The 15,724-nt window shown below is 42.4% G+C and overlaps 1 protein-coding gene across 1 annotated transcript in view; it reads left to right on the top strand.

The window, feature by feature from the left end:
- The window catches only part of ATG4B (autophagy related 4B cysteine peptidase), a 52,846-nt gene that overhangs the window by 17,464 nt on the left and 19,658 nt on the right, over nucleotides 1-15,724 (top strand).

Genomic DNA, 15,724 nt, shown 5'->3' with positions numbered 1-15,724 from the left:
CTTAGGGCCTGACCCAATGGGAACATTCCATTGACCTCACTAGGCTTTAGATCTGGAATGTGTTCAGGGTGCCATCTTGTGAGAAATAAGCATCTGAAGTGCAGTGGAGTGGCAGTAAAGTACTGGAGTGCTTTCAGAAAACATCATTTTAAAGAGATACCTGAATTGTGAACAACAACCTAGTGCAGTGCTAAGGTAACTTCCCAAGGTGTGAGGAGAGCACCTGCCAAAGCCACCGCATTTAGCACCTATTCCTGGCCTCTTATTAACATTTGATTACATCTTGGGCAGTGATGGATGTGGAGGAAGTGTACTACTTTGCCATAAGAGGGAAGTGGAAGGCCCAGTGGTTAGGGTGCTAGCTTGGGACTCGAGAGATACAGGTTCAATTCCTTGTTCTTCCATAGATCCCCTGTGTTTCCTTGACCACCTCAGCGGCTCTCTGCCTCAGTTCCCTACCTGTACAATGTTGAGAATATCACTGCTCTGCCTTACCGGGGTATTGTGAGGATAATGCCATTAATGACTGAGGTGCTCAGATACTCCATTAACAGGGGCCAGATAAATGCCACAGAGAAGAGGTGCTGAAGAGCACAAACTGGAGACTAGCCCTTTTTTTAGAGAGGAAGGATGTTGCCTCTCATTTCTTCTATGTGGGAAAACTTTATACTCCCAGGCATCTTTAGCTGTGATGTGCATTCTGAAAGCCACCTACTGTTGTGAAATATGCTGTGCTTTTTCTCTTGGTGGGCTTTTCTTTCCCGATAGTTCTGAGTATCTCCGAATCTTCTTTGTCCATAAATTTCCTTTTGGTCTCATCCTCTTGACCAAGTAGGACTGGATAGGACTCCTTTAAAATGTACTAATATTTTTCTAAATTAATTTTTTCAAGTATGGCTTTTATTAAGGCATGAAGGAAATATCTGAAACTAGAACAACTATGCTAGAAAAACTACAGAAAATTGAACAATGTATCCTTTCTGGAGAAACAATGTTTAAAATAAATATGCTATCACACTTCCTGTCTCTGGTCCAGGTGATCACATACAACTTGTAGAGCTCCTGTTAAAAATATTAGCTCTCAATGTTCTTGTTTTTCTCTGGGGTCATAAACAACATGCTATCTGCATGCTGGACTCTTCTAATTATTGCTGGGCCAGCAGGCCCCACTGAACACTAAAACTATTTAAAAAATAGTCTCAGCTGGCTAAAAGCTCTGGAATAATTAAGTTATATTAAAAACAGAGGTGGACTCAGAAGATTCTACAAAACCCTCTATGTGCTTAGGCACTTCTTAGCAGTTTGGAAAAACATTCAACACCCTAGGCAATGCCAAATTGGTGTCTTGAGCCCCTTTTGTGAGGCAACCCTGCAGTATTGCTTCTAAATGGTAATCCAGACTTCCAGAAAGGGCAGGTAGTTAACGTTAATTTTGTAGGTGATCTTTCTGAATCAAATTATCTTAAATCCTTCTAATAACTGAACCAGTTTTCTTTTCTTCATAAGCTGGGTGGATTTGATTTAAATCACTAGTCAGGAAGACTTGATTTAATCATGGATTTCTACATAAAAGTGCATTCTTGTTGGTTGTTATAACCTTAATGCATATTCTTCACAACTCCGAGATAGATGCAGGTTTCATTTTTAGAAGGTACACACTATACATCTTTAAAATTATATATTTTGAAAACTTTTTCAGGTTAATTTTACAGCTATATCAGAAAATAAATGATTGGTTATTTTATTTACCAAAGGTACACCTCTACCCCGATATAACATGACCTGTTATAACACGAATTCGAATATAACGCGGTAAAGCAGCGCTCCGGGGGGGTGGGGCTGCGCGCTCCAGCAGATCAAAGCAAGTTCAATATAACATGGTTTCACCTATAACGCGGTGAGATTTTTTTTGGCTCCCGAGGACAGAGTTCTATCGAGGTAGAGATGTAATTGAAACAGATATTTATGAAGTCATTGGGAGGTTAACTATCTCCAATTCAACAAGTTAATCATTAATATTTGGAGGATTTTCTTGCCATGCTATATTAGGAGGAGAACATCATCAAACAGATATTTAAATTGTTTTATTTAACTAAAACAACATCGTTATGTATTCTGGTTTTTTCTTCAGCAGCAAACATATTATTTAACAAAACAAGCATATGAATTTTTGAATTTAGTTAAACATTCAAGTTTTTAAAATCAGGTTTTTTTTTGTTAAAATTGTTTCTAACTAAAATAGTGAAATTTATTCATTTATTTTTAAATATTTCGTCGACTGTGTCAGCCAGGTCAACATGAGAAACTTAAAATATTGGCTTCTGTAGCTAACTCAGTCATCTTCGCCTTCATTTTCCTGTTCATTCATAATTTGGAAAAGAGAAACTAGCTTTCCTGCTTTCTTAGGTCCCAAACGATTTCTCAATTTGGAATGAATTAGTCCAATTGGGAAAAAATATTGTTTCTACACTGGCAGAAGAAGCTACTGCTGTTAAAAGTGAGAGTATCACTTCAACAATCTCTGAATCCAAATGCTTAAATCACTGGTATGACTTTCTTTAAAACATCATCAGCAAACATTTTTTTGAATGGTTCACCCTTAGCTCTGAAGTTTATTATAGTTGGTATTATGGAGGGATGTTTGCTGGATGTCCATGCCATAGCCAACTCCTCTACTCCAGCAGTTAAGGTTTGACCCTGGTACCGAGTATTGAGACTGTTTTCAAGAAAATGAGCTGGAGATAGTGTTTGTCCCATTCGTGTTGTTTTTTTTAATGCTTGTAATTTAACTCTGTCATTGCATATTTCTCTTTTTAAGCTCTTACTCAGTTCCTTCCACATTTCAACAGCATCAGCAATAAAACCGCTATTTCCCTGCATTTTGTTCAAGGCTACAGAAATAGGCTTCAAGGTACTCAGCATGTGTTCAACATTTCTCCTAAGCCCAGTGTTGAGAACTTTGGCTGTGACAGTGCCATCTGTTTTTTTCACAATATTGTTCACAAACTGTCATCAGATTAGGCCAGTTCTTGATATAGTGCTCAAGACAGTCCCCTACTGAGTTCCATCACATGTCTTGTGGGAGAATTAGCTTGGTTCCTTCCACTTTTTTCGGAGCAGCTGCTGCAAAGTGGTTGTTACGGAAGTATTTTGCAGTTTCAACATTAGCCTTTATTTCTGGAACACTGAAGTCTTTGGCCAGGAGGTGCATCAAATGAGCACTGCAACTGTATGTTTGTTAGCTTGAGACTCTCTTCTAATAATTTTTTTCTCATCTTGGATACATTTTCAGCGTTGTCTGTGACCAAGCTGCATACTAGACATTTGAATTTTTTTCCTACAGTTTGTTATAGCTTTTACTGATACTGCTTGCAAGTATTCTGCTGTGTGTGCATTTTCTGATGTATCAGTTGTTTCTGTAAGGAGACATTCCCTTCTTCTGTTGTCACACAAGCGCATACAACAGGATCATTGTGGATATTGCTCCACCCATCCACACTCAGGTTAACAATTTCACCCTCTAGACCTTTTGCACACTGCTCAATTTCTCTTTCATACACTTTATCCAGCAATTTGCCAATGACATCTGCTCTGGGTGGACAGTATCCTGGTCTTAATGACTGAGAACCCACACTTCATTAACATGGTTCAGTCATATGGAAAAGAGTTTGTTGCATAAACCGGGCAATTTTTTTCATCAATTGCCTCTTTTTGTAATCTGCTGGGTTTTATCACAAATTTATCTATGGTTGTTTCTAGATGATTTTTTTTTTCTGTTTTGCTACAGGTGATGTACTAAAAAAGAACAGGAGTACTTGTGGCACCTTAGAGACTAACAAATTTATTTGAGCATAAGCTTTCATGGATATGTGCCATACACGATGTGACTGAAACACTATCATTGGAAGATAACTCTGAAATTATAGAAAATGATGGTGCTCTTGAAGGTGGATAGTCTTCAGAATTCTGTATGTTGAGGATGGATTCTCCTAAACAAAATAAGTCAATGCAGTTATTTTATTATTACCATATTGCTCATTTAGTATTGCTCATTGCATTCACAGTCAGTACTACTTTTAAAGGTGAAATTGTAAAAGGAAGATCTACCTATTTCAGCTATTTATTTTTTATTGCAGCTGCATCTAAAATGATGTTACTCTATGGTACTAACTATATATTTTTTGCTCAAACATGAGAATTCAAGAATAGTCCATAAGGAAGAAGACAGGCAGTCCTTAAGACAGAAGTATGAAATAAAAAAGTTGACCAACCTGAAGATCCTGCGTGTTCAGACATGTTGCTTTCATCATCTTCAACTCAGCTTCCTCCTGAGAAGGAACACTTCTCATGATGTTGTTTCATTCAGGCAGCTAGGCCTTGCATTTCTTTATTGCAGTGTTTGCATTTTTCACGTATGCCTGTCTTACCCACAGGAAGAGGAACTTCATTAAAATATTACCAAACTGGGTCTCTTTTACAGCCTGCTGCCATTATAGGTTTTCCCTTCTAGTGAGAGAATGGTATGGTAGATCTCAAATCAATGAACGCTACACTCGGAAAGACTTTAAGACTTCTGGAATACGCAGCTCAAACAGTTTCACTTTTTTCTGCTGCCTGCCCCTCCCTTCTCACATTTATCTTAAGACTTCTTCTCTTTGTCCAGATCTATTCCGCCACCCAACAATCTTCTATTCATTGAACTTTTTGAAATTTTGTACTTTTTAGAGAAAGGTAAGGGATTGACTCTATGTACCCAAATTTGCAGAGGGACAATAGGGTTGAGGTCTGTTATTTCTCACCTCTATATATTATTTATTTAAAACATTTTTGCTGTTGATAAGCATGTTATCTCTGGAGACACAAATCCACAGTTTGAGAACTGCAAAACTAAGCATCTCTGATGATATCTTCTAGAGTGAGCACTGAGTCCCATTGGATAGATAGAAAGATTAACCTAAATCTATACAAAAGCCCCTGAAACCCCATAAAATTGGTCCCTAATCTGTGAACTATTTGAACTCATTTACAAAACTTTTATTAAACATTACATGAATATTGTCTCATACTATAGAATTAGAATTTATAATCTCTATTCCATGATGAGATATCTTTGAGCTATAACATAGTTTTAATGAAGATATCTTTAGATCAGATTTTTTTGATAAAATGTTTTTTGAGGGAAAAACCTATTTTTTAAAAGAAATAATTAATTTTTATCCACCCTGTTAATAAGTTCTTATCAATCCCTACAAATACAGTATTGGGTTATTTCCACTTCATAGAGAGTTGAATACTCCAAATTTTACTGGTAGATAGAATAGTTAATGCTTGATGTACTTGCTGTAACTAAATTTGTTTCTCCTGGAAATAAGGCAACTATTGATACAATAGATTAAAAAAAACCCCAAAGATGTATGTAGGAGACTTTCTCCCATTGTTGGAAGAATTCCTATGTTTAACACAAAATTAAGTAATACAAAATCATCTGTATGATTTGTATTGTAGTCAAACTGAAGCAAAGAGCTGAGATAAAAGCTAGAGGTGGAATAAAGAAATTGAACCTTAAAGCATCTACCATGGAATTGTGAATACCACACTAGGAATATGTGAAAACGGGATGAACTGTAGTGATAGAATGAAAATTCTCCTCTGGATCAAAGGCTAGTTTTCAGGGGTTCTCTTCCTGAAGATGATTCTGTTTTCTTCTTGTGTAATTTTATATATAAAAATGGGATGGAAATCGGAGAGGGTCCTAAGTGTGCAGATGGAATTATACATCTGTGCCCTTCCGATGGAATAGTGGTTTATTGACTCAGAAGTAAGACTTCTCAAAACATCTGGAATTTTGAGCTAGAAACAATGGTACAGAATAGTCTACTCTTCCAATTCTTTAAAGTCAGTTATTTAATGGGATTTGAAACATTCCTTAACACTTACTGTAGACACAATTTAATACAGGCTAGCTGGTTGCATTGAAGCTTAGATTGATTCCTGGAGGTTAACATTAACTGAGTACAGAGGTTAATCCCTTCCACTTCTATGTCTACACTAGGGAAAAGGTGGAGGTTAGATCAGGGTTAGCTAATGTTTTAGCAAGTCTCAATCTGATCTCAACCTCTCTGTGTAAATTAAACAAACCCTAGATGAACTTAATTTGTTCCCCTGAATGCAGCGTAGTTGTAGCTATGTCAGTCCCAAGATATTAGAGACACAAGGGGTGTGAGGTAATATCTGTTATTGGACCAACTTCTGTTGCAGGGAAAGAGACAAGCTTTCGAGCCACACAGAGCTCTTTTGCAGTCTGGGAAAAGTATTCCACGTGTCACAGCTAAATGCAAGGTGGAACAGATCATTTAGTGTAAGTAGTTAGCACATTCTAAGGGACCATTTTAAAGTAGAGTGCCTCATAACACCTCTGCAGTCATAGGACAAAAAGAGGGGGTGTCATAAACAGATAGCTAAGGGTTAATGTCTCTTTCACCTGAAACACCTGACCAGAGAACCAATCAGGAAACCGGATTTTTTCAACTTTGGGTGGAGGGAATTGTGTGTCTGAGTCTTTTGTCTGTCTGCCTGCTTCCTCTGAGCTTTGGAGAAGTAATTCTATTTTCTAGTCTTCTGTTTCTAAGTGTAAGGACAAAGAGATCAGATAGTAAGTTCTATGGTTTCTTTTCTTTGGTATTTGCATGAATATAAGTGCTGGAGTGCTTTGATTTGTATTCTTTTTGAATAAGGCTGTTTATTCAATATTCTTTTAAGCAATTGACCCTGTGTTGTATCATCTTAATACAGAGAGAACATTTGTATTTTTTCTTTCTTTTTTATATAAAGCTTTCTTTTAAGACCTGTTGGAGTTTTTCTTTACTTCAGGGAAATTGAGTCTGTACTCACCAGGGAATTGGTGGGAGGAAGAAATCAGGGGAGGTCTGTGTGTGTTGAATTGGCTAGCCTGATTTGCATTCCCTCTGGGGAATAGGAAAGTCCTTTTTGTTCCCAGGACTGGGGAACGGAGAGGGGGAATCACTCTGTGTAGTTTCACAGAGCTTGTGTCTGTGTATCTCTCCAGGAGCACCTGGAGGGGGAAAGGGAAACAGGATTATTTCCCTTTGTTGTGAGACTCAAGGGATTTGGGTCTTGGGGTCCCCAGGGAAGGTTTTTCAGAGGGACCAGAGTGCCCCAAAACACTCTAATTTTTTGGGTGGTGGCAGCAGGTACCAGGTCCAAGCTGGTGACTAAGCTTGGAGGTTTTCATGCTAACCCCCATATTTTGGACGCTAAGGTCCAGATCTGGGAATAAGGTTGTAACATGAGTGGCAGCGGCGGGATATAGACAGAATCCAGAAGCCAGTAGGAATATTATATTTTTCTTTTCTCTGCTAAGGGCTTTTTAGCAGAGAGAAACAGTTTGGTTTTAAAAGGGAACCAGAGAGAATTTTTTTTTCTGCTCTCTCTAGCAGTTTGTGGTTTGCATGTTAAGCGAGAAGACTGTTGAGGGTCTTTTGTCATGCAATAGCCCTCTCATTAGGAGGCAAGTACCAGCACTTATATGCATGCAAATAAAGTGGTTTTTCTGGTTTCCCTTCATTGAACATTAGCTAGAGAGAGAAAAGGAAAAAAGCACTGTTGCTAGGCAGACTTCAGGAGGCAACAGAGAGCCTGCAGTTCAGAAGAGAAACACCGGAGGGCACCCCAACACAAGAAAACAGGAATCATGACTTCTAAGGCAAAAATTGAGGCCGAAGAGCAATTCAAAGACGCTGAACACAGGCGACAAATGGAAATGAAAGAAAGAGAAGAACAGATCAGAGAGGCCGCCTACCAAAGAGAACAGGCAGCCCAAGAGGCAGCACACAAAAGAAAACTAGAAGAAGAAGAGGTAGCCTACCGAAGGAAACAAGCAGAAGATGAGTTGGCCCACAGAAGGAAGCAAGAAGAAGAAGAGGCGGCCCACCGCCGAGACATGGAAAAACAACAAAAACAAATGGAAAAAGAAAATGAAGAGAAGGAAAAACAGAGAAAACATGAACTGGATTTGGCAAAAGCTGGGCTGCATGTGCCAGCCAACCCTAACAACCCGGCGCCAATTATTGCTCCACAGCACAGGAAATTTCCCACCTACAAGGCAGGTGATGACACCGAGGCCTTCTTGGAAAATTTTGAAAGAGCTTGTCTTGAGTACAGCATCCCCGAAGACCAGTACATGGTAGAATTAAGGCCACAACTCAGTGGACCTTTAGCAGAGGTGGCAGCTGAAATGCCTAAGCTGCAAATGAACGACTATAAACTTTTTCAAACCAAGGCCAGATACAGGATGGGGATAACCCCAGATCATGCCCGTCGGCGCTTCAGAACCCAAAAATGGAAACCAGAGGTGTCATTTCCCAAACACGCCTACTACATTGCAAAAAACTATGAGGCCTGGCTAACAGGAAACAACATTCAAACCTTGGAAGAAGTGAACCTCCTCATACAAATGGAGCAGTTCTTGGATGGTGTTCCTGAAGACATCACACGGTACATACAAGATAGAAATCCCAAAAATATCGCTGAGGCGGGGGAGATTGGAGCCAAATGGATGGAACTGGCAGAAAGCAAGAAAGCTACTGTCAAGGGGAACGATTACCACAGGGGGCACACAGACCATAAACCCTACAACCGAGGACAGCCAAAGACCCCACATACCACCCAAGTAAAGCCACAGATACCCTACCCTTCAACCTCACCAGTCTCCAGTAACTCACCTCGGCCCAGTGACCCATCAGATGGAAGATGCTTTAAGTGTAATGAACTGGGACATATCAAGGCCAACTGTCCCAAGAACACCATGCGAGTGCAATTCATTACACCTCCATCACACCAAAGATCCCCAGGCCCAGATGCCTCTCAAATACCCGTGGAGCGAAGGGAAAATTTGAGAGTGGGCGGAAAGAAGGTTACTGCGTGGAGAGACACGGGGGCACAAGTGTCAGCTATCCACCAATCCTTCGTTGACCCCAAATTCATCAACCCAAAGGCCAAAGTTACAATTTACCCCTTCATGTCACAAGCTGTAGACTTGCCTACAGCTCAACTGCCTGTCCAGTACAAAGGCTGGTCAGGAATGTGGACTTTTGCAGTCTATGACAATTATCCTATCCCCATGTTACTGGGGGAAGACTTGGCCAACCAGGTGAGGCGGGCCAAGAGAGTGGGAATGGTTACACGTAGCCAAACCAGGCAAGCTTCCAGACCCATTCCTGTTCCTGAGCCGTCCACAGAGGCCCCGTCTGTGTTACCAGAGACCCAGACAGAGGTAGTGGACCCGGATTCCATGCCTACCACTGAAGCAGCCACAGCATCTCCAGTCCCAGGCCCGGAACTGGAACCGCAACCAGCACCAGCAAGTGCAACCACATCTTCAAACTCAACACCAGAGGGCGCCAGCAAGCCAGAACTGGCAGAAGCAAAAGACAGCCATACCCAAAAGGCTCAGCCAGAGCCTGAAATACCCTCAGGTGCACCAGCGGAGAGCGGTTCACCAGCAACGGAAACAACCCCATCACCTACATCGCTTCCAGAGGGACCAAGCCCAAGTCCACAGCCTGAGGAAGAACTGGTGACCCCAGCCTCAAGGGAACAGTTCCAGGCTGAGCAGGAAGCAGATGACAGCCTTCAGAAAGCTTAGGCGGCGGCACGGAACACCCCACCACCTCTCAGCTCTTCTAATCGATCCCGGTTTGTTATAGACCAAGGACTTTTATACAAGGAAATTCTTTCTGGTGGACACCGGGAAGAATGGCAGCCGCAAAAACAGTTGGTGGTTCCAACTAAGTACCGGGGGAAGCTCTTAAGCTTAGCCCATGATCATCCCAGTGGCCATGCTGGGGTGAACAGAACCAAGGACCGGTTGGGGAAGTCCTTCCACTGGGAGGGGATGGGCAAGGATATTGCCAAGTATGTCCGGTCTTGTGAGGTATGCCAAAGAGTGGGTAAGCCTCAAGACCAGGTCAAGGCCCCTCTCCAGCCACTCCCCATAATTGAGGTCCCATTTCAGCGAGTAGCTGTGGATATTCTGGGCCCTTTCCCAAAAAAGACGCCCAGAGGAAAGCAGTACGTACTGACTTTAGTGGACTTTGCTACCCGATGGCCAGAAGCAGTAGCTCTAGGCAACACCAGGGCTAACACTGTGTGCCTGGCCCTAACAGACATCTTTGCCAGGGTAGGTTGGCCCTCTGACATCCTTACAGATTCAGGGTCTAATTTCCTGGCAGGGACCATGGAAAAACTGTGGGAAACTCATGGGGTGAATCACTTGGTTGCCACCCCGTACCACCATCAAACCAATGGCCTGGTGGAAAGGTTCAATGGAACTTTGGGGGCCATGATACGAAAATTCATCAACGAATTCTCCAATAATTGGGACCTAGTGTTGCAGCAGTTGCTGTTTGCCTACAGGGCTGTACCACATCCCAGTTTAGGGTTTTCACCATTTGAACTTGTGTATGGTCACGAGGTTAAGGGGCCATTACAGTTGGTGAAGCAGCAATGGGAGGGGTTTACGCCTTCTCCAGGAACTAACATTCTGGACTTTGTAAGCAACCTACAAAGCACCCTCCGACACTCTTTAGCCCTTGCTAGAGAGAACCTAAAGGATGCTCAAGAAGAGCAAAAGGCCTGGTATGACAGACATGCCAGAGAACGTTCCTTCAAGGTAGGAGACCAGGTTATGGTCTTGAAGGCGCAACAGGCCCATAAGATGGAAGCATCATGGGAAGGGCCATTCACGGTCCAAGAGCGCCTGGGAGCTGTGAACTACCTCATAGCATTTCCCAATTCCTCACTAAAGCCTAAAGTGTACCATGTTAATTCTCTCAAGCCTTTCTATTCCAGAGACTTACAGGTTTGTCAGTTTACAGTCCAGGGAGATGATGCTGAGTGGCCTGACGGTGTCTACTACGACGGGAAAAAAGACGGTGGCGTGGAAGAGGTGAACCTCTCAACCACCCTGGAACGTCTGCAGCGGCAACAAATCAAGGAGCTGTGCACTAGCTTCGCCCCATTGTTCTCAGCCACCCCAGGACGGACTGAACGGGCATACCACTCCATTGATACAGGTAATGCTCACCCAATCAGAACCCCACCCTACCGGGTGTCTCCTCATGCCCAAGCTGCTATAGAACGGGAGATCCAGAACATGCTACAGATGGGTATAATCCGCCCATCTACCAGTGCATGGGCATCTCCAGTGGTTCTGGTACCCAAACCAGATGGGGAAATACGCTTTTGCGTGGACTACCGTAAGCTAAATGCGGTAACTCGTCCGGACAACTATCCAATGCCACGCACTGATGAGCTATTGGAAAAGTTGGGACGTGCCCAGTTCATCTCTGCCATAGACTTAACCAAGGGGTACTGGCAAGTACCGCTAGATGAACCTGCCAAGGAGAGGTCAGCATTCGTCACCCATGCGGGGGTGTATGAATTCAATGTCCTTCCTTTCGGCCTTCGAAATGCACCCGCCACCTTCCAGAGGCTGGTAGACGGTCTACTAGCTGGACTGGGAGAATTTGCAGTTGCCTACCTCGATGATGTGGCCATTTTTTCAGACTCCTGGCCCGAACACCTACTACACCTGGAAAAGGTCTTTGAGCGCATCAGGCAGGCAGGACTAACTGTTAAGGCCAAAAAGTGTCAAATAGGCCAAAACAGAGTGACTTACCTGGGGCACCAGGTGGGTCGAGGAACCATAAACCCCCTACAGGCCAAAGTGGATGCTATCCAAAAGTGGCCTGTCCCAAGGTCAAAGAAACAGGTCCAATCCTTCTTAGGCTTGGCCGGATACTACAGGCGATTTGTACCACACTACAGCCAAATCGCTGCCCCATTGACCGACCTAACCAAAAAGACCCAGCCAAATGCCGTTAAGTGGACTAATGAGTGTCAAAAAGCCTTTACCCAGCTTAAGGCAACGCTCATGTCTGACCCTGTACTCAGGGCCCCGGATTTTGACAAACCATTCCTAGTAACCACAGATGCATCTGAGCGTGGTATAGGAGCAGTGCTCATGCAGGAAGCAACAGATCACAACTTCCATCCTGTCGTGTTTCTCAGCAAGAAACTGTCTGAGAGGGAAAGTCACTGGTCAGTCAGTGAAAAGGAATGCTATGCCATTGTGTACGCCCTGGAAAAGCTACGCCCATATGTTTGGGGACGGCGGTTCCAACTACAAACTGACCATGCTGCACTAAAGTGGCTTCATACTGCCAAGGGGAACAACAAGAAACTTCTTCGTTGGAGTTTAGCTCTCCAAGATTTTGATTTTGAAATTCAACACATCACAGGAGCTTCTAACAAAGTTGCTGATGCACTCTCCCGTGAGAGTTTCCCAGAATCCAGTAGTTAAAAAGTGTTCTTAACATGTAAAAGTCTGTTAGTTATATACTTAGTAGTATATGTAAAGGTGCATGTGTTGTATTGATCTGTTTATTTTCAAGTTCTAGAAGGAAATTGCCGCCAGTGAGCTTCCCCACTGTCTGCAATTTGGGGGGCGTGTCATAAACAGATAGCTAAGGGTTAATGTCTCTTTCACCTGAAACACCTGACCAGAGAACCAATCAGGAAACCGGATTTTTTCAACTTTGGGTGGAGGGAATTGTGTGTCTGAGTCTTTTGTCTGTCTGCCTGCTTCCCCTGAGCTTTGGAGAAGTAATTCTATTTTCTAGTCTTCTGTTTCTAAGTGTAAGGACAAAGAGATCAGATAGTAAGTTCTATGGTTTCTTTTCTTTGGTATTTGCATGAATATAAGTGCTGGAGTGCTTTGATTTGTATTCTTTTTGAATAAGGCTGTTTATTCAATATTCTTTTAAGCAATTGACCCTGTGTTGTATCATCTTAATACAGAGAGAACATTTGTATTTTTTCTTTCTTTTTATATAAAGCTTTCTTTTAAGACCTGTTGGAGTTTTTCTTTACTTCAGGGAAATTGAGTCTGTACTCACCAGGGAATTGGTGGGAGGAAGAAATCAGGGGAGGTCTGTGTGTGTTGAATTGGCTAGCCTGATTTTGCATTCCCTCTGGGGAATAGGAAAGTCCTTTTTGTTCCCAGGACTGGGGAACGGAGAGGGGGAATCACTCTGTGTAGTTTCACAGAGCTTGTGTCTGTGTATCTCTCCAGGAGCACCTGGAGGGGGAAAGGGAAACAGGATTATTTCCCTTTGTTGTGAGACTCAAGGGATTTGGGTCTTGGGGTCCCCAGGGAAGGTTTTTCAGAGGGACCAGAGTGCCCCAAAACACTCTAATTTTTTGGGTGGTGGCAGCAGGTACCAGGTCCAAGCTGGTGACTAAGCTTGGAGGTTTTCATGCTAACCCCCATATTTTGGACGCTAAGGTCCAGATCTGGGAATAAGGTTATAACAGGGGGTTAGTGGGTTACAGATTGTTGTAATAAATTATAAATCCAGTTTGTCTGTTCAGTCTGTGATTTTTAGTGTTTAGCAGAGTAATGAATTTAAGATCCCAGGATCATCTTTTGCAAGTGTTTGTGCAGGTTTCCTTTGAGGATGAGGACTGATAGGTCAGATATAGAATGATTGCATTGTGAAAAGAAGGGCTTTGGAGCTTTGCTCCAGCTCCAAGCAAAAACTGCAGCTCCACTGCTCCAGAGCTGCTCCAGGCTCCACTCCAAAGCCCTGGTGAAAAGTGTTCACTCACAGGTGATAAGGGGTTTTGTCATATCATTTCCCTGTGTGAGTTCATTCAAGAGTGTAGTGATTGGTTTCACCCACATGGTGATGGTTGGGGCATTTAGTGCACTGAATGAGGTATACCACATGTTCATAGACTCTAGGACTGGAAGGGACCCCGAGAGGTCATAGAGTCCAGTCCCCTGCCCTCATGGAAGGACCAAATACTGTCTAGACCATCCCTGATAGACATTTATCTAACCTACTCTTAAATATCTCCAGAGATGGAGATTCCACAACCGCCCTAGGCAATTTATTCCAGTGTTTAACCACCCTGACAGTTAGGAATTTTTTCCTAATGTCCAACCTAAATGTCTCTTGCTGCAGTTTAAGCCCATTGCTTCTTGCTCTATCCTTAGAGGCTAAGGTGAACAAGTTTTCTCCCTCCTCCTGATGACACCCTTTTAGATATCTGAAAACTGCTATCATGTCCCCTCTCAGTCTTCTCTTTTCCAAACTAAACAAACCCAATTCTTTCAGCTTTCCTTCGTAGGTCATGTTCTCAAGACCTTTAATCATTCTTGTTGCTCTTCTCTGGACCCTCCACATCTTTCGTGAAATGTGGTGTCCAGAACTGGACACAATACTCCAGTCGAGGCCTAACCAGTGCAGAGTAGAGCGAAAGAATGAGTTCTCGTGTCTTGCTCACAACACACCTGTTAATGCATCCCAGAATCACGTTTGCTATTTTTGCAACAGTATCACACTGACGACTCATATTTAGCTTGTGGTCCACTATAACCCCTAGATCACTTTTTGCTGTATTCCCTCCTAGACAGTCTCTTCCCATTCTGTATGTTTGAAACTGATTGTTCCTTCCTAAGTGCTCCACTTTGCATTTGTCTTTATTAAACTTCATCTGGTTTACCTCAGACCTTTTCTCTAATTTGTCCAGATCCTTTTGAATTATGACCCTGTCCTCCAAAGCAGTTGCAATCCCTCCCAGTTTGTTATCGTCTGCAAACTTAATAAGCGTAATTTCTATGCCAACATCTAAGTTGTTGATGAAGATATTGAACAGAGCCGGTCCCAAAACAGACCCCTGCGGAACCCCACTTGTTATACCTTTCCAGCAGGATTGGGAACCATTAATAACTACTCTCTGAGTACGGTTATCCAGCCAGTTATGCACCCACCTTATAGTAGCCCCATCTAAATTGTATTTGCCTAGTTTATCAACAAGAATATCATGCAAGACCATATCAAATGCCTTACTAAAGTCTAGGTATACCATATCCACCGCTTCTCCCTTATCCACAAGACTCGTTATCCTATCAAAGAAAGCTATCAGATTGGTTTGACATGATTTGTTCTTTACAAATCATTGCTGGCTATTCCCTATCACCTTACCACCTTCCAAGTCTTTGCAGAAGATTTCTTTAATTACTTGCTCCATTATCTTCCCTGGCATCGAAGTTAAACTAACTGGTCTATAGTTTCCTGGGTTGTTTTTATTTCCCTTTTTATAGATGGGCACTATATTTGCCCTTTTCCAGTCTTCTGGAATCTCTCCTGTCTCCCATGACTTTCCAAAGATAATTGCTAGAGGCAAAGATACCTCCTCTATTAACTCCTTGAGTACTCTAGGATGCATTTCATCAGGCCCTGGCGACTTGCAGGCATCTAACTTTTGTAAGTGATTTTTAACTTGTTCTTTTTTAATTTTATCTTCTAAACCTACCCCCTTCCCATAAGCATTCACTATGTTAGGCATTCCTTCAGACTTCTCGGTGAAGACCAAAACAAAGAAGTCATTAAGCATCTCTGCCATTTCCAAGTTTCCTGTTACTGTTTCTTGCTCCTCACTGAGCAGTGGGCCTACCCTGTCCTTGGTCTTCCTCTTGCTTCTAATGTATTGATAAAAAGTTGTCTTGTTTTCCTTTATTCCCATAGCAAGTTTGAGCTCATTTTGTGCCTTTTCCTTTCTAATCTTGCCCCTGCATTCCTGTGTTTGCCTATATTCATCCTTTGTAATCTGTCCTAGTTTCCATTTTTTATATGAC

The sequence above is a fragment of the Gopherus evgoodei genome, chromosome 9, assembly GCF_007399415.2.
Source record: "Gopherus evgoodei ecotype Sinaloan lineage chromosome 9, rGopEvg1_v1.p, whole genome shotgun sequence".
Lineage (NCBI taxonomy): Eukaryota > Metazoa > Chordata > Testudines > Testudinidae > Gopherus > Gopherus evgoodei.
The sequence above is the reverse complement of the archived record's forward strand: the minus strand, read 5'-3'. Positions and strand labels throughout refer to the sequence as shown.